The 19,767-nt window shown below is 39.0% G+C and overlaps 1 protein-coding gene across 3 annotated transcripts in view; it reads right to left on the bottom strand.

Moving 5' to 3' along the window:
- Positions 1-19,767, bottom strand: part of mgat4c (mgat4 family member C) — a 181,379-nt gene that overhangs the window by 71,287 nt on the left and 90,325 nt on the right. The window contains exons 3-4 of one of the 3 annotated variants that reach the window (XM_037978354.1): positions 17,877-17,942; positions 3,502-3,598 (exon numbers count right to left, since the gene is read on the bottom strand). The gene's annotated coding sequence lies outside the window, so the exon portion shown is untranslated. Of the gene's footprint in view, positions 1-3,501; positions 3,599-6,382; positions 6,522-17,876; positions 17,943-19,767 lie in introns of those variants that run through there. The other 2 variants (XM_017430237.3, XM_017430235.3) reach the window with 2 other exon arrangements.

The following is a 19,767-nucleotide window of genomic DNA, read 5'->3' as shown; positions in this document are numbered from 1 at the left end:
AAAAACTTGTGTGTAAATGGACTAGTAGAAATACTAGTATAACAATAATGTGGCTAATTACGTGCATGCCCACATTTGCTTTGTGTTTCACTCGTGCTTTTGACCCCAACAACAATGGCATCATTTCTACTGTTTTCTTTATCGGTCTAGCTCACTCTTTCTGTTGCCATTAAACTTCGATTGTTAAATGGTTAAATTTGATTGTCAAAAAGTTAAATGGTAAAAAGAACTGGTGAACCATGTCAAACAAAAACTGAACTTCATTTATTTTGGCAGAACCACTAATCACGCTCAGAATTTTCTTTCTTTGTTCTTTAAAGTGTTGTTAATGCTGACCTTACTGTCACTGCTGGCAACACAGAGGTATTTCAGTGTTTTTTGGAACATTTGAGAGTTTTTTCATACAGAAGGGAGAAATGCTTTAATCAAAACATATTTGGAGTAGTGAGGTCGCTCTGTAAAAATGGTACGAATGTGCAGGCAAATGCACTTTACATAATCTAAAGACATTTTTACTCACTTCTTAGTCCAAATAGGTGAATCAACACTTCTTTTTCAGGGATTCTTATTAAATCAGTTGAGAGCTTTTAGCTTTTAGAAATCTGTCCAGGGTAAAGATGCTTGTAAACTGTTTTTCTGGTGTTGGACTGTGGAGTTTTGGACATGAGACTGAACTTTTCTGAACTTTTCTCTTCATGATCTTGCATCAGAATATGTGCTGTACTTTTCTTTGGTTACATAACAAAGGCAGAAATCAGTGGTGAAAAGTACAAGTACTTTGTTACTTTGTACTTTGTTACTGTACTTAAGCACAATTTTCGTGTATCTGTACTTTACTTAAGTAGATTTAATGATGGATACTTTCTACTTTTACTCCACTACATTTTACAGTAAGTATCTGTACTTTCTACTTCACTACATTTCTACAAAACCGTTGCGTTACTCGTTACATCCAAGTCGCATTTCGGTATTTTGATTTGTTCGTTAGTTTGAAAGTATCCAATGGCACGAGAGGAATCAGTCCACTGAACCAATGCAAATCAAGAAAGAACCATTAGGCCCTCCCTCAAGAAGAGCAAAGCAGTACGCAGCACCTGCAGAATCACTAACACCCGGAATGGAGTCCGGTGATAGACAACCAGAAGACCAGCGCCACCCATGGCCTTATTTAAAAGATTAATTTGAAATAACTGGGTCAAGTTTACCTTAAAGTGGCCAACTCTCTGCTATTCCTGTATCAATTTGATACAGTAGAGGCTTCTGCACTTCCCATATTTGTGCCTTCTGTCACTTTTTTCAGCAGTTAAAATGGTTTAATCCGTTGTTAACACGTCGTAAACTGCTTTTCCGAGCCGCCTTTAAAAGCAGCATAAACGGTAAGACGCTAGCTGGGTTTACAAATGTGGGGCAGCGAAGGACATTTGCTGCTGTGCAGAGCTGCTCAGGTCAGGGACGTGTCGTGCTGATGGGACATAAAACCGCGGTAAAAAGGCACAGGGTGAGGCAGGCAGTACTCTGCTGCACTGAAGGAGGCGCACGTGAGCCAACGGGCGCTTGTTGCTGCTGTCCTTTCACGCAGAGGGGAGTGACGGTCACGTGCACTGCTGCCAGCCGTTAATTTTTGTTTTGCTCCATCGGACTGCCAAAACGGTAATTGTAACGTTTTTTCTTATCTTATCTTTAATACTACTATGTGTGTGTGTGAGAGTGAGTGAGTGAGTGAGTGAGAGAGAGAGAGACAGAGAGAGAGTGTGTGTGTGTGTGAAGAACGTTGATTAGATATGAAATAACCAGCAGCCAATTGAATAAGCTACCTTTTTGGGTTTATATATTTGTAAATCTGACTCTAAATGAGTCAGTGCCTCACCAACCATGAACCTCACCGCATGTCACTGGCTCAGGAGTATGTTAGAATCATGGCAGCAAACCAGCAAAACGCAAACTTTTCATTTTTTTCCCCTGAACTAACCGACTGAGTTGAGTAAAACTGTTGGATACAGCTAATGTTAGCTAAAAGATGACTATACCAGTACAGCACCTTGAGCTTGTTAAGAAGTAACCTGTAGGCTACTGGTGTTGTTGTTTATGTTCAAAAGTGTCTAGTACTTGTTACATTTACTTGAGTAACCACCCCTGTTAAACTTGTCTGGAGCTGGGGCTGTTTTCATTAGACCCACATGTCTGCATTATGTTTTTTATTTGTCTGTAATCTAATCAGAAATGTCATGTTTTCATTGGCTGTAAGCAACAAATCATCAGCATTGTTCATTAAAATGGTACATTACTGATGTATTAAAATTAAATACGATAGGTACACTTAGGGACATTGTATTAGCCTTTAGGTAATACAGTCGACAAGTACTTTTACTTTTAATACTTAAGTAGTTTTAAAAGCCAGTACTTTCTTACTTTTACTTAAGTACAAATGTTAATGTGGTAATTTTACTTGAGTACATTTTTGTCTGTGTATTTGTACTTTTACTTAAGTACATTGTTTGAGTACTTTCTCCACCACTGGCAGAAATGGAGCGTGGATGCAAAACCACCCCGCCTTCACATGTTTGTACACATTATCTTGTTGCAAATACTATCCAGAGTACAGAAGTGTGAGAAAGTGATGTGGAGGTTCCTGCTATTTTATCCAACATACAACCAGCCACCAAGTTCCTCTGTCTTGTCAGACAGCTAGCTGATAGGCCTAAGTTGATGATGAAAAGTTTGTTTTTACAAAATTGCATGAGAATTTTTACTTGTGTTCTTTAAGCAAGCTGCTTTACCCACGAGTTGCAACAACTGTCCTGACATTGTCTGCCTTTGCTGTCAGGAGCTTTGTGCAGACTGTAGTTAGCAGACACAAAGGGATTACACATGAAAGAAACATCTTTTGATTGTCAAAACAAGCCATTTAGGAAAAATTAAGTATTTACCACTTTGTGACTATAGAGCTGACTGTCTCTTGGTTTGGATTTTGATTATCTTTTTTTAACGTGCCTCGAATCTGCATGTATAGACGAGAATTAAAAAGGTGTGTTTTGATGCTTGAACACGAACCATGCCCTTCTTTAGCTCATGTCAAACAATCTTTAAAATGCCCACACCACAATCTCAGTACATCATAAACTTCAATTATTTTTTAATGAAGTCTCCGCGTACATTATGGATGAGTCTCTACGCATGCTTGTTTCTCTCAGGAACTTAATTAACTGACTTCCTATGACTTACTACAGCAGCGAGACTACTAATGTGCCAGTTTCATATTTGTGCAGCGAGCGGAAAACTGCATTATAACATCCAGAGCCAAACCATTTGCAGACATATTATTAATGAAGCTCCACCGCCAAGAAGAAAACAATGACACAGATATGACTCTTAGGAGCTGAACGTGTTAACATATTGTATTGATGGAGCACAAAATATACTACGATTGGAGAAGCGAGGGGGGGTTCCAGGGTTCGAGGACTCCTCCCTCTTTACTCAAACAGATAATTGTCTCCTTCTTACCTCTAGAGATTGGTGTATTTCTAGGACCTCAACTTGGTAGTCTCCTCCTCTCTGCCGCAGCCCGAGATGTCACAGTGGTTTGCCGTAATTACTTTTGCTGATAGAGGTGAGAGAGAGGACATTTGCATCAGATGAGCCGCCGAGAGGTTGAGGTCCCCCCACTCGTCATACGCAGCTTTTAATGTCACCGTAATCTCTAAAGGTTAGCACCGGCACCGCCGCGGTACATCTCCACAACTAGCTGAATCAGTGCTTTGGAAATAGGTTTGACATTGAGTTCGGCTAAACGCGGGAGCTCACACACACACACTCTCACACCTTGCCACAAAGCAAATACAGAGAAAAACATCTTCTCTCATTTTCTGCTGTGCCTCTGAACTAACATTTCAGAGTATGATTAGCAGGGTCAGGCTGTGATGTCAGCGTCACTCTCCTTACAAACTCTTAAGGCTACAGAGATAAACAGGCAGAACTAAATGCACTTTTGTTGGGGAGGTTTTCATGTTTTATCCGTGTGAATAACCACATTTTGTCTTTACTGTTAACATGTATCCTACTATCTTTGGCTGTCTTTGAGCTCAATAATACAACAAAGGCCTACGTCGTTCTGGGTCGGAGTTGAAACGTATTTAGTCTGAAACTAAACTAGAAGAAAAGACATTTTGCACAACGTTATAAGCTAACTGAGAAAGACTTTGCCACCAAGAAGTCTGCACTGATAGTCTATATGTTTATATAAATGGTTTTTGATTTCATTCAAACTAGAACGACAGTCTTGGCAGTGTGGGGTTTGAGGAAAAAGTCTGTTAAAATGTAGGCAGTCATTTAAATACAAAAATACATATATCTGTTTTGCATCATAAGTAAGTAAGTAAGTCAGCTGTCCATGTCATGACATGGACAGCTGACTTACTTACTTACTTATTTATGATTCAGTTCAACTCCAGATCAATTAAATGGTTATTTCTGTCTTTGTTTATGTTTTTCTTCTCCGTCTATTTGAATTTAAAAAAAAAACGGAAAAAGCTACGAGAACATCTACATAAGTGACAAACCAAAATACAAAGAAAGAACAATCTTAGTTTGGCCTAAAGAGTCTCTCAAAACAATTGTAGTCTTCCCTAAGGAATTAGCCATTTCGGCACATAAACAAAGTTTAATAGCAACAGGTCACATTAAAATGGAACAGACATAGAGAAAAATGATAAAAATGTCTGTTTCTGTTTCAAAGACAAAGTGATAGTAGGCCTCTGCAAAACAAGCTGGTATATCATTGTTTTTTAAAGGCTCAATAAAAATCCAAATCCACATAGATATAAATTCAGCTCTCTCAACAAAATCTCAGAAGGTGCAAATCTCAGCATAAAATCTCTGTTTTTTTGTTTTTTTTTTAATTGAGTTATGTGAACAGGGCCTCAATCTGGTGCCCTTTTTTAAGTGTAGTCACATCATCTTGAATTAACGCAAATGCTTATTTATTTATTTTTTTCTCAGTTTCACTCAAAGAAATATTAATGAAGATAATTTGGTTAAAAGAAAAGCAAAGGAATAAATGAATTGTAAATCTGGATCAGTTTATGGATTGCAGAGAATGCAAAAATTTTAGTCCACAATCAGGATGACAGAATGTTAAAAAAAATGGTAACATGTGACTTATAGTATTAGTATACCACATATTAACCACACAGTAAAGTGTAGTTAATTAGGTGTACAGTAAAGCGACATGAATAATACTGGTCTTGTTACTAAGCCCCATAATCTATACATCAGCAGCACATTCCCAAGATGATACTAGCACGTGCGTCAACGACTGCATCACACCCTGGGCTCTGTCCTGCTATGACTCCCTCAGACTGCACCAGGATGCAGCTGTGCTCTAGAAGTTCATGCCACGCTAGCATGAGAATACTGCCACAAGTGTCATGTCTGCACTAGTTTGTTTCCATGACCTTCTTATACTCATGGTTGTAGCCTACGAATGAGGACAGAGTGGCCAGTCCTGCTTCAAATATTTCATGACCAAGTCATGACAATACACGTATACCCCCATGTCATAGATAAGCTGCCACTGGTGCCCCACTCTTAACCTAGAAGCCACTACAATGATACACCCTGACAATAAAGGTTTTGTGCATGCTCAAAATTCTCCACAACCAATCACACCCTATCAGATATCCACATTCTGATAGATTTTTTTTCGCCGAGTCATTATCAAATGTGAAGGGAGGCTAAGCATAAAATATAATGTATTGATATCTGTCAGACTTTAGATAACTATATTGACTTTGAGCATCCTTACAGAAAAGGAGTTGGCAACAACTGATGACGTATGGCTTCCTGAAGAGATGTCCCTTGTCACAGTGAAATATCTAAACCACTGTTCTTTGTGACCTCAAATTAAAGACAGGGAATAGCAGAAGAGGTAGGGGAAGGAGGCCCAATTTCTGAGAACGTGGTAGAATTTCATAAAACCCATATTTTGGATGTGAATCCTTACATAAGGAAAACAGCAATACAAAGGAAAAGAAAAATATTTTTCCCTCATAAGTTGAAAAGGATCAAAAGTATTAGATGCCATGAAATAAAACTATTCTTCAACCAGGATTCAAGTATTTGATGTATTTTATGCCACTTTATAAAGAATGAGCTGAAAGGAACTGTAGAACAAGATGAAAAACAAATGCCTTTTGACTACTTTTGCAACCCGTTTTGACTCCACGCTACACCAGGCACACCATTCTCCCTCGTACGTTTTTTGCTGAAATACTGTATATAAAAAATGTGCGATAATGACAAATACCAGAGAAATTTAAGACTCTCTTACTTTAAAGCAAATGTGTTCTTTTGTCACTCCAAAGTATTTATCTGAACATGTACTCACTAAACTGCAACTGACTGAATATCAATCCATCCATCCATTCTCTTCCGCTTATCCGGGGTCGGGTCGCGGGGGCAGCAGCCTAAGCAGGGAGACCCAGACTTCCCTCTCCCCAGCCACTTGGGCCAGCTCCTCCGGGGGAATCCCAAGGCGTTCCCAGGCCAGCCGAGAAACATAGTCCCTCCAGCGTGTCCTGGGTCTTCCTCTGGGCCTCCTCCTGGTGGGACGTGCCTGACTGAATATTATCTGTTTAAAGTGATAAAAGTTGTCAAAATATGCAATTTTTCATTGTTTATGGTTTGAATTTTTTATGCTTCTAACAATTTCTACATCACCAAATGATTGCTTGGGGGTTGATGCAGCTCAAACTCATCAGAGTTGTGTTCATAAATTGTGTTATTTCTGGCCTTTGTTTACAGCCAAATTTAGGGATCAGTTACATACATTCGTCAGTTAGAGTTCACAAATATCTAAGCTCATTTGCAACTCATCTTAGCCCCAACTTTTTCTTTAATGCTCTCCACATTCAATTTCCTTCCCAAACTGACTCTACTTCTACTTTGACTCTCGTCTTTACAGTTTTTAGTCGCTGTTTCTTTTCAGAAGAATTTTACCTTTTCTTATTTGACCTAGCATCTCTGAATCCATTGTTCTCCTTCTGACTCTGTTTACATCTGAGGATTATTTTACCGACAAAATAACCACTGCATGGTGAGACTGTACTTGTCAATATTTGAATGTAAACAAACGACTCGTAATTGTTGACAACAAAACCTGACTCTGCGATTTCACACATTTATTATCAATGATGTAGTAGACTTTTGGTGGTAAATGATGCATATTTAAAGCAGTACCTCACATCTCCATCTACCAGAGCACCAACTATGTTGATCCAGGGATGGAGGTTTTTGGTCACACAGAGGCTGCCTTAAGTAATGTCTTGGGGCTAAGCTCGACCACAACAGAAGGCTCTACAACTGCACCAAAAACTGGGTCACAGAATCAGAAAGCAGAAATGGTTCGGTTGATTTTCAAGCTGGAACATGTTGTTTGGACAATCAACAAAAGGTGCAACATGTTTTCAACCATTCTGCCAGAATCACAAGTTTAAAAAAAGCAAACACTAACCTCAGAAGGCTGCAATTTAGACCCGTCCTTGAATCCACTCAACAGCTGAACAGTGACACCGCCGAGGTGCACAACAAAGAAAGCTTGCATCTTTGTGCTATCATTTTCATTCCTCCCAGTCTCCCACTCCGAGAGAATCATTCTGCTTTCCATAGTCTCTAAATCCCCCACCTCCCAAAGCATATGTGTCTGTTCATTACACTTTCTCCATTCTACTCTTCAAGCTTTCTCCTTTTCTTTTTTTCTGCTTCTCAGATTCTGGTGACATTTTCATGGTGCCAGATCTTTGCCTTGAGACATTGTGCATGTGCCCACACCTCTCCAACCCCCTGAAATACACTCACACATACACATGGGAAGCAGATACACACACTCCTCGCCTGGAGCCAGGCCCCCGTGTGCTCGTCTACCTCAGAGAAGCTGGAGCTTGGCGCAGAGCGGAGGCCCCGGTGTATTCTGTGCTCCGCCTGCCAATGCTGCTCTTTTGATCTGCAGCCAGCTGATGACAGATCGACATTAGGCGCCTAGTCTTCGCCCCACTTCTCCTCTCCTCTTTACTAACTCTGGGGCAAGATGCTGCTCTGAGTCCGCGAGCGTCGGTGGGCCCCTGTGAGGCCGGCTTCATGAGCCTCTCCTCACACCAAACACAGAAATCTGGAGAGCTGAGTGGGTTCCCAGATTGTGGAAAAACACAATGTGGGCGTAGATAGTGCCATACCAAAAATCCACAGAAAAGCTCTGATGTTTACATGCGAGAAAAAAAAAATCAATTCTTCCATGCTCAGATTTGGAAAAATTGTTAAATTTGTCTTCCTTTAGTGATGAAGAGTTTTGTTTTCTTGTACCCTCTCTGTCTTAAACCTGCCTCCTAGGAGAACTGGATAACTTCCACACAGACTCAACAAGTGTCAAAGAGAATCTTTTATTCCGGATTTCTGTAAAATTTGGGAAAAAAAGGGAGTCCCCATTTCTGAGTGACTAATGCGAAAAATTAAATGGTAAGAAAATCACAAAATTTGGCATTTCAATAAACTGTATTAGTTGCAAAAAAAAAAAAAAAAAAAAATTTTTTGCTCTTATGAGAATTTTTTTTTTTATTAAAGAAAAATAGAATTCCAACTATATTTGTTTTCCAAATGATTAGGTTTTATAAAATAAACATCAAACCTTCAGATCTGGTCTTCACCTGGAAAACAAATATGTTGGTGGCCAAATTTCTAAAACAAATTACCTTAAGCAGTGACTTTGATTGTGCAAAAAATTGACTTTTCTTTTTTTCAATTTTCTTGCAGTTTTGAGTCAAGCTACTTTCCAACTGTCACAGTCCAGTGAGATAGTATCTTAAGGTCGTCCTTTATGCCATTTTTTTCTGGATCCCAAACCGTTTTGGAATGTCACTTTTTGGAGAAGTTAAGAGTTAACAACAATGAGAGATCTGTGGAACAACTGAACGATAAGTTAAATACAGTATTGTTATCTACTGCACCACAACAAAGTTTTCAGTTTAACTAAGACAAAGTTATTTCTACAAACACTTGTTATGTTGAAAGGAAGATTTAATTAAGCATTTTGTTGTTTTAATTCAATCAGATAATAAATTTCACCTAAAATAGATTTGTGTATTCAAACTACCCAAACAAGTTTAATCCCTTATCAACCAAATGCACACATTTACACAAGAGATTTTTAATCAAGACAACATAAAGCTAGTAAAACAAATGACAGTTTTTTTCACAGCTCTTTCAATACTATATTTAGGATGAAATGACATGTTAAATTTTACAGTATCATTTTTAGGTTATTATTGTACATTTTTCTATATGCATACGACCAATCTTTGACAGTAACTTACTGTTAATTTGGCAATAAACTTTTATAGCCCACTGCTTTATGTTTGTATTATGATACATTTATCGAGCTGATGAGTATCATTAAAGAACAGTAGACTGGCAGAGACTGAGCGCGTTGGCAAACAGCTGCTGATGTACACAGAGTGACGGGCAGCGATGCAGGCTCACCATCAAAAAGAGAATTAAATAAAAAATACAACCAGCTGTTATTTCTGAGGGAGATCGTCTGCTTATTCTTGCACTATCCAGCAGGAATAGCTTGCCATAGCATTGTTTAGAAAGGGAGGCAGCTTTAATACGGGTGCGACTTTGTGCTGATGGGTGAAAACCGGACCCCCACCCCACTTCGAAGTCTGTGACTGAGAATGCAATTTTGACAATGAAAGGAGGGGGAAAAGGTGCTTGGTTGGAGCTTGTCATATTGCTTGAGTTTGCTGCACTTTGATTTAGAGACAAAGTCTTTGTGGGGCCTGTAAAATTGGCAATCAGCCTGTCACTTTACCATCCAAATGGTCACTGCGGTGACCCTGTCATGAGGTTGTGACCTTTCTAAGAGGAGGGGAGAATGCTATCATGCTGCATCCTTATAGGTCATTTCATGTAGTTTTGGAGCTTAAGGAGACAAGACACACACTTGCATTGCGTGTAGAATTCAGCGCTGCTTTAATGAAGCTCTTTGCGACCGCGCTTCGGTCTCCCTCGTCTCAGGGGCGAAGGAGGAACGAGTGCATCGGGATACAGGGGAGCGACGGTGCAAATGAGACAGAACAAATGTGAGCATAAACACAAGAGTCAGGGCGCGCAGGGGGCTCAGGAGGGGGAAGCGAATAATGGCAGCAACACGTTTGCTGTGAATACAGTATGTGCCTAATGCAGAAAACTCATAACTCGGCCTTTGCATTCAGTGGCTGCGCTGCTGTCGGCAAATATCATACATTATCACTGTATCTATTGTGCAACAACCTAAAAATGTCAGCTTAAATACATGCACGCCTTCTTCCCAAGCCTTTCTACGAGTGTGCTGCTTCACAACTCAACAGGCGGGCAAATGTCAGGCAAAACGTTGTATGGAAATGACTAATTTGACCTATATCAGCTCATTCTTTTTCTGCTTACACATCTCATTCTGGTGTCGTAGCAGACTCACCCTATAGCACGCTGTTCTTTAAATGGTCATTCTAGGCAAAAATGAAGGATATTGTTTTTGTAAAATATCTTTGGGTTAAAAATTTTTTTCCAGTTTTTTTTCTTGAATATAGTAGGATTTTGAACCTCTATAGTCTGTTTGATGACTGTATATCTAGTAGCTTCCATTAAGTTGATCATGTGATTACTTCTTGTTCGCATAAAATAAGAGGGAGATTGACTGATTGGTTGGCGCATTAACTTAGGCGATTTTCTGCCATCTTTTGAATCATCAAAATAGTTTAAAATGATTTGTGGATAAGTTATGAACAATTAATACCTGTTTAAGATAGCTCTTTGAATGGCCTCAGTTTGGAAAAATAGTTTATGTCCAATGGGCTGATGAGCTAAAGACTAGTTTGAATGCAGCTAAGACCATAATGGTTTGCTGCTTTCCTAAAACAACTTGAATCTCCAAAACTTTCTTTACGCTTTATGCAGACATTATTTAAAAAATCTTTACACTGTTGTCAATTTTACATTGAGGGGTTATTTGTGTGGAACTTTGCAGTTATTTGCAAAAGCAAACAGCAGCAGCAGCTAGCTGTGAAACATCTGGTGCATCATGGGACGCTTCCTGCAGGACTTTCTAAATATTCCCACAAAAATATGCATGTCATTTGAAACTGACAGCAATATAAAGGCTTCAGTAATAGTGTTTGCATGAGTCGTTAGGAATCACTGAATACTGTTTTAAGGTACCACAATCTGTTTTGGAAGTGAATCCACTCGGACTGTATCAACTGGCTAATAATACCTAGTCCAACCTAAAAACATAACCAATCTTCAAAAACGTACAGTTTATGCAACTACTAATATTTACACCTTCCTCGAATTTGCTGTCAGTTTCACATAATAAGGTTATTTTGACAAAACATAAAATTCCTGCCAGAAATGCTACAGCTAGTTGCTGCTGTCCCTATTGTTGCTTGCAAATAACAGTAGATTTCCATGTAAAGGGCAATGTAAAGCAAAATTAATGGCAATGTGAACATTTGTAAACTAATGTTGATGCGAATCTATGAAAGTTTGGAGGTTGAAGATGGTCTGAGATGACAGCAATCCAATTGGGTTTTAGCTGTGTTTGGACTGTCTGTGTCATGTGAGGTGGAGATGACGGAGAAGAATCTAGTGTGCAGACTCATAATAAAGGAAACTAATTTATTAAACTAAAGAATAAAACAAAACAAAAAGCCGACGTGGCAGCAAACAAAATAGAAAAACATAAACTAAATCAAAAACTAAAACGGGAACAGAAATTCTAACAGGCACAGGAGATCAGGACAGGACCGGGAACGGGCAGGACAGAAACGAACGACACAATCAGCAACAAACAAACAACAATGAACCAGCAGAGTATGGAAGGAAATGTCCGGGTTTTAAACACAGAGGATGATGATGAAAGTGGACTCAGGTGTGTGGGGATAATCATGGGTAGGTGGAGATGGGCGTGGCAGAGGAACTGAGGGAGTGACTGAGGAAGAGTGAATGAAACATAAACATGAGGGACAAAGACAGAACCCAAACAGAACAAACCAAAAAGATAAACAAAACCAAACAAAAATGAAACAAGACCAAAACAGAGCAAAAACCCAAAAACCCCACAGTCTGTTAGACTGAAGCTGGTCAGAAGCAACACATATTAACTATTCATAACCTTTCCACGGATAGTTACATCCAAACCTTTTGAAAGTTTCCAATCTATCCCTTTAAAACACTTGACAATACATCCTTTTGTCACATTGCATTTAGAAAATTATGTGTATGAATATTAATCTGTCATATTTAAAGTAGTACCTCACTGGGCTGAAACTGTTGGAGACTAGTTGGCAAACTGCATTAGCCAGGGATTCTCCAAGCTGTCTTGAAACTTTCAAGAAGGTTCTCAATTTTGCATGAGTCACAGAGGCTTGCAGTCTCATTTTCAAAAAATTTGGGCAACCATTTTCCCCTCAAAATGATCACAAAGTAGTTTAAGGGCTTTCCAAACCTTAATCAACTGAGTTTCCATAATTACAAAGAGCTAGAACTATAGTTTGACATAAGCACGTGAGTTTACCTCTGACAGAAATCATCCAAGGCTATAGCCCAGAATGTCCAGGTCTGAAAAACCATAGTGATGATAAATAATGATTAATAAAAACTACTCCAAATCTGCCTATCTTCATTTTAAAAGTGTATAATTTAAATCATAAATGTTATGCAGCTGCCAAAGTGGGTACAACATGGGCCGAGGCAGATACAATGTGGGTAACAAATTAATGTGCACGACCTTTAATACAGTTTTGCAAACCATGTACACAAAGTAAATCATGACTTTTCAAAAACTGTCCAAGCAAAAGGCAGCCGCACAACTCACTAGTCACAAGCGCTCAGAATTCAGTGAGACTGCAACTGAAAATTTTCCTATTTTCTTGTCATTTTGATTTACCAACTGATCTCCAACAGTCAGCCCAGTGAGTTTCTACCTTTAGGAACCAAAAACAATCAAACAAACAGACTTTTGTAAATCAGCTATCGGCTGCCCTGATTTCTACAGATCAGCACAGGCCTTACTGGCCGACCTCCAGAAAGTAAGTAGTCTTAATTGCATGCAATGTTCTTCAAAACTCTGTTCCTCCAGGCCTCCCTGCTTTCAGATGTACGCCCTCAGCTGCGCTGTCCTGCAGATAAAAAACAGCTGTTTGCATGAATCTTTAATATCCACCCACACTGGAATGCCATTTTAACAGACGAGAATGTGGAGGATCACCTTGATTGAAGCTGTTTCAAGTCCCTGCTGTTGCCGAATGTCAAATATATAATTCTCTAGAGTGTGCCACTTAAAAATGTTGTGGAAAAGTAACAGAGAAACAGCTCTGGTAACAAACAGGTTTACAAATGAATACATGAAGATACTTCAAGAAAGTCCAGAAAGTGATTTAAGTATTAGAATTTATTGAAATTAACACTTGTTATAACCTCAAACTGATTCTTTGGAGGCAATCATAATGAAAAGAAAAATTGTTTGTTTCTTTAAAATTTCACATATTAAATATTTATATTGCTCACCATCAAACTGCAAATGCTTTTTACCGGTGTGTGTATGTGTCTGTCTGTCTGTTACCAAAGTATCTCATAAATAACTGAACATATTTTAATGAAACTTGAAGAATCATTGAATGTACATCTAGAACTAATTAACCTTTGTAATCAACCCAAATCAAGATTGCTGCCACAGCAACAGACCTTCAAAAACACAAAAAAGGACTAAAAATCAGACAATTTTATGGATATTGGTCTACAATTTGGTGTGGTAGTAGCTGAGCACAAATTCTGAGTGTTTATAGACTGTAAGAGATCTTTATTTAAAACTCTGACAATAACTGATAAAAGTCAACTTCGTCTGTTAGCAAAAAAAAAGAGAAAAATCTTCTGAACAACTGGATGAACTTTGATAATACTTTGCAGAAACAATCATTTGATGTATCTCTGGAACTGATTAACTTTTGGAGCCAATCCATAGTATGATGACCGCCATAGCCAACTGACCTTAAAGAACACAACAATCGCTATAATTTAGTCAAATTAACAGTTATTTTGCTAAAATAACTAGTTGGTGTGGTAGTAGTAGCCAAGTGTCTTTCACAACACATACTCAAGTGCTACTCATTGTGTGAGATCTTTGCTTCATCTTTGTGTGACCTGCTGAAGTCAACTCTGTTTGTCTGTTAGCAAAATATCTAATGGATCACTGGACAAATTTCAATGAAATTTTTATCAATCACTGGATGTACATCTCCATCTGATGAACTTTTGGAGTCAATCCAATTTAAATGCTAAATGGACTGTACTTATATGGCACCTTTCTAGCCAATCAAGCTACTCAAAGCGCTTCACAACACAATCTGTGCCCTTATTTACCCATGCACACACATTCATACAGCATTGAATCTCTACAAAGCTAATCTGACTTAATCATTCTATGGAGACTAATAAGTGCTTTAAACTCCATTTGTACTCCGATGGGGCACACATCGGAGGCAGTAAGGGGTTCAGTGTTTTGCCCAGGGACATTTCGACAAGTGCCTCCTGCCAGGAATCAAACTGTCAGCTCTCTCATTGGAGGATGACTGCTGTAACCACTGAGCCACAGCTAGCTGCCACAGCTGATTGACATTAGCCAACACAAAAACGTCTTTCACTCAGTCATTTTCACATATATTGAGCTAAAAATTGAATTGGTAGTAGCTGAGAATCATTCACATCCACATACTCTGAACATGGCATTTTGCAATGAGATTTTGCTTGAGGCTGAAGTTTTCTTAGAAATATTATAAACCTTTCTTGGAACTACAGCACAAAATATAACTTCATTGCAGCATAGTACAATAATGCTGCATAAACTATTTATGAAGTTGCCCTTGTTTATTACCTTTAAAGACATGCAAACACTCAGAACTAAGTACTCTATTTGCAGATATTCACACAAGCTGGCTTAGACAGTGAAATGCTACAGCATATTGAGCAAAACTCATTCACACACATGCACACACACACACACACACACATCCAGCAGCTGCTCTGCCAGTTTGTTTTGTAGTCTCAATTTAGAGGAAACTCAGAGGCTCCTTTGGGTTTTTTGCATCTCACCTAAACAAGAGTGCATTTTTCTCTCCCCCTCATCACGCTTCAGCCCTTTTATATAGTTCTGTCTGCAAAAAGCACTCTGATGCAATAAAATAAGAAAGTAAACACCAGAGCCTGACATGCAGTCCTGCACAGAGGAGCAATGTGCTTGTCAATATGGCTGCGATTTTCTAACCAGCACACTCGGCGACTGCTATCCGTACTGAATGTGTGTGAAAAGCAATAACGCCGCCAAAGTGCAGAGGTGGAAAGCAGTGAATTGCATTTACTGTAATTGAGTTTGAATTTTGTGTACGTTTTTAAGAAAATTAATCCAATCTGTACTTTTACAACGTCTCGAGTGTGTTATATTTCAAGTATTGCACTTTGTTACATTTGAAATTCCATTTGTTTCTGAGTAAAAAATGTTAATGTAAACATGTAAATTTCAAAAGAAAAGAGTACCTATTACCTGCAGTGACTGGATCTGTTTCTTACCAGTCAGCCCATTTTTGATGCTGCTAGAGGTGATGATGACTCACAAACCCATAAACCCATAGAGATCATGTACAAACTCCGCTCACTTAGCAGGCCGCTTCGTCAACTGGAGCAAAACTCAGCAGAAATTCACTTGTTGGTTTGTCACCTGTTAACCGGCAGAGAGCTAAACCTTCTTCGGCATTTGTTGAAGTTGAACTCAAGATAATGAAATAAATTCCTGAACTCCTGACCGCCATCTTCAAGAGACACTCTGGCTTCAAGTTAAAGGAAGGAAACGGCTTCATTCTGTTGTCAGCTGTGTTAGCTCAGCCTGTGGAGGTGAGTTTAAAACATATTTGTTTGTTTGCTTTGGAAGTTAAAACAAGGCTTTCATAACTTAAAAGGAGACTTTGTGAAAACAAGTCAGGCGGACATCATTGCCTGCCACCGCTAATGTTGGTTAGCTCTTTAGTAGCTGGCAGGCTAACTAGTTATTAAAAATTCTAACTCTGTACCCTGTCAGAGATTTAATGACAACAAACAGCTTGTTGAAAACTAATACTAAATTTGAGAATAAATAAAAATAATTGATTTATTTGATAACTGTAATTACAGTGTATTTATCTCATTAGACCAGCTATATTCACATAGCTGATTATTCACTCCATGTCAGGAGTATTTATTTATATGGGGAAACACTGTCTTTGAATCACTGAATCAGCAGCTTTCTCAATGTCAAAGTGATAGTTCCATTATTTTAAAGACAGTACGATCAGTTTAAATTACAGTTCTGATAATAATGTTTTGAAAAATGCACACATTTCTTCTCTTTCTGGTGCAAAATGTGAGTGGGTTCAAGTTTTCAAGCAAATTTCTCATGTTTCTCATGGTCAAAGTGAATGATTTTACCTAAAACTGGAATACATCAATTACATTTTATAGAATAAATGATAAAATGAAAATATATCCCTGAAAAAATATTATGTTGTAGTTAAATTTCAAAATAAAAAACAACATATGATCAGCGTCTAAATGTGAAACACTGACCAAAATTTCAAATGACAGTGGAGTTTTTTTGTGTTATTTGACAATCTGTTTAAAATCTTATAGCAGCAGGCAGGGATTAAAGCAAAAGAACAACAACACAGATTTTTTTTCTACATTTATTCATAGAAAGAAACTCAAAGAAACCCTCCTCTGTGGTTCTGAAAACTAAAAACTAAACTGTTAACCTCACTTCATGGGCCAGCCCTGTGGTAATCCACTGACCAGCATCAGAACCTCATGACACCTGAACTAATTTTTAATAATTCATACCTTCCACTGTTTTAAAAGTCATGTTTATATATTCCTATATCTCTGTGAGCAAGAATGAACTGTAATCAAACTCTAGAGCAGAATAGCCCTATTCTACCAGCTGCTTCGTTTTATTGTTGAATACATTAGGCGCTGTGGGATGGTCTGAACTGAAATGACAATTTATTCTCTCTAAGTGTTTTAAATATCATGTGTGGACATGTTTTACTTTGTAAATGCATATTTAATCATGAGGCTTTTTATTTAATTTAAAAGCTCATTTGAGAAAAAAAAATTGTCTTGTTCTTTGTGCACCACAGGAAAGACGCCCTACTGCTGGGAAAAACAAAAAAAAAAAAAAAAAACTAATTAACTTTACTCAAAGTAAATTTTTGACAACTTATTTTTGCTTTTACTTGAGTAAAATTTCAACAGCGTAACTTTCACTTGAGTACATTGTTTTAGTACTCTCTCCACCCCTGCCAAAGTGCAATTGTTGGCGGTCAATATTTTCTTTGCCTGATAAACCCCTCTGGGCAGGAGCACCCCTTCTTCCAGCCAACACAAACACAGCCTTGCAGCTTCAAAGAGTCACACTGTGTGAATATGAAGCTTAAAAGAAAACACTAAAATATATATTTATATTTTTAAACCGCTTGTCTTGCCGTGCAGGACTCTTAGTTTCAGAGAGAAATCATCCAAACATGACGCTTTTAAGCATTGCCTCATATAAAGTCACTCGTCTCAGTGTCAAGAGGGCTGCAAACAACTTCCCTGCTAAAAGCAAATTAGTCTTCTTTGCAGCTGAGCCGTGAGTTTGGTGCTATTTACCTTTTAGAAAGTCACTTCTCTGCGAGGGAACATTTCTTTTGGAAAGGCAGCTGCACTGAAGTAGGAGAAAACACATCTGAAGCTTATGCAAGAAGCAGCAAATAAAGGAAAAGGATTACCTTGTGAGATTTAGACGTAGAGGTTGGCATGGGTGGAGTACATGAACACATCTGCTTCAGCTGTACCTGGCAGAGAAAGGGAGCCAAACACACCAAGGTTACCGCACAGCTGTTCACTTCTCAGTGCATCATGATCGCACATCATTTACACCAGCTACTTGCACAAACACACACACACACACACACACACACACACATCAGTGAATAGAACTGAGAGGGATCTTTATTGTTCAAAATGGTGACAATACAAAGAGTGCATAAGATGTAGAAAGTTTGCACAGCTACTGTTCCAAGTCACAGAACTAGCGCCACACTCATGCACACAAAGATTTGCACACAAAGACAATAAAAAAGCTGTGAATTCCCAAAGCAGCCGTAGACTCTGCAGACTGTGTCTTACTGTTTAGGATGAATCTCCAGAGCCCCCTGAGGAAAAGAGCGCTTTGCCAAGGATGTCCAGAAACGTTAACTGTCTCTTTCTGTCTTCACGCTCAGACACTGATGGCTGTGATGAGAAGGCGCCGCGCTCTTACACTGGGGCAAGGTAATTGGCTAGAGATGATGGGCCATAAACATACATCACAGGGGCAGCGGAGCGCCAAGCAGACAGCTAACTAAGGCTCTCTTTCTGCTGCGTGCCTCTTGTTTGTTAAATGTACACACACACACCCGTGCTCCTCATTGTCTTCTTCTCCCCGGGTATATGTGCTCATTGAACACAAGTGCCGGCCCTCCGTTATTATAACTGGGAGAAAAAAAATCCTGCCACTCCCCTTAATTTATCACCATAAAGCCACATTGGCACACTGCATACAGTATTCTGCACGGACCTTTTCACCATTTTCTCTGCATTATGGCCATAGCCTGGAGGATGCTCTCTCCTGCCATTATCATCCGCTGATATATACCAGCACTACCCGTTCAAAATGCATCATCACCATAACAGATAGGACGCCCTCTGTCTCACCATTACTACCACCACACAGTGGTGGATAATAGGCTATCCACTCCTACCGTGCTATCGCCACCGTGCAGACTTGCCTTCCATTACCATAACACTTCTGCCATAATAAGCAGGGAGATTCTTCCAGTCGTGACCACGGCGCTCCGAGAGGAGGTCAGTTGTGTCGGACTGTTTGCTCACAAACAAAAAGTCTGGGTGAGGAAGCAGCGCCAGGGTTCCCTCTTTCTTCATAATGGCTTGTTGCAGGAGGTCAAAATCCACTTGTGCCAGGGGGCACTTTAACGTGTTCAGAATGATAAAAATAACAAGAAGATCTCTAAAGAAATTTTGAAGGGTACCAATGCATATACTGCCTGAAATTCAAACTTAACTTTGTAATTGATCCGAAAAGCTTCTGCAAGAGTTCTGATGAGAGTTAGAAGGAGAGATCACATTTCTCCAGTTTCAGTTTCACTGCACTGGCTCCCTGTCAAATTCAGAAAATAATTTAAAATCTTACTTCTAACATACAACGCTCTTAACAACCGGAGCCTGGTTCTGCTGGAGGTGTCTTCTTGTTAAAAGATAGTTTTTCCTTTCCACTGTTGCCAATGTGCTGCTCAGGATGAAAGACTGTGAGAAAGTGAAAATGTGTCTGCTGGCTTCTTTAGATAGATAACTTTTACTAATTGGCTTTTATTATGTATGTGAACGTTTTTGTACAGTGCTCTGAGACAACTTTTGTTGGGACTTGGTGCTATTTAAAGAAACTAAATTAAGTTGAATAATTTGAGCAACAAAATGCCTACATTTTTATGCATGAAATGTGTAAGAACCAGTTTGAGCTGCCAAGAATCAACACAGGCAGGGCCCTTATCTGCCACTCGGCCTACATAGCACCCAGCCTTGATGGCTCTCCCCACAGGTGGTGGGTCCCAGTGTTGTATA

Source organism: Kryptolebias marmoratus, linkage group LG11 (assembly GCF_001649575.2).
Source record: "Kryptolebias marmoratus isolate JLee-2015 linkage group LG11, ASM164957v2, whole genome shotgun sequence".
NCBI lineage: Eukaryota > Metazoa > Chordata > Actinopteri > Cyprinodontiformes > Rivulidae > Kryptolebias > Kryptolebias marmoratus.
This window is presented reverse-complemented; position numbering and strand designations above follow the sequence as displayed.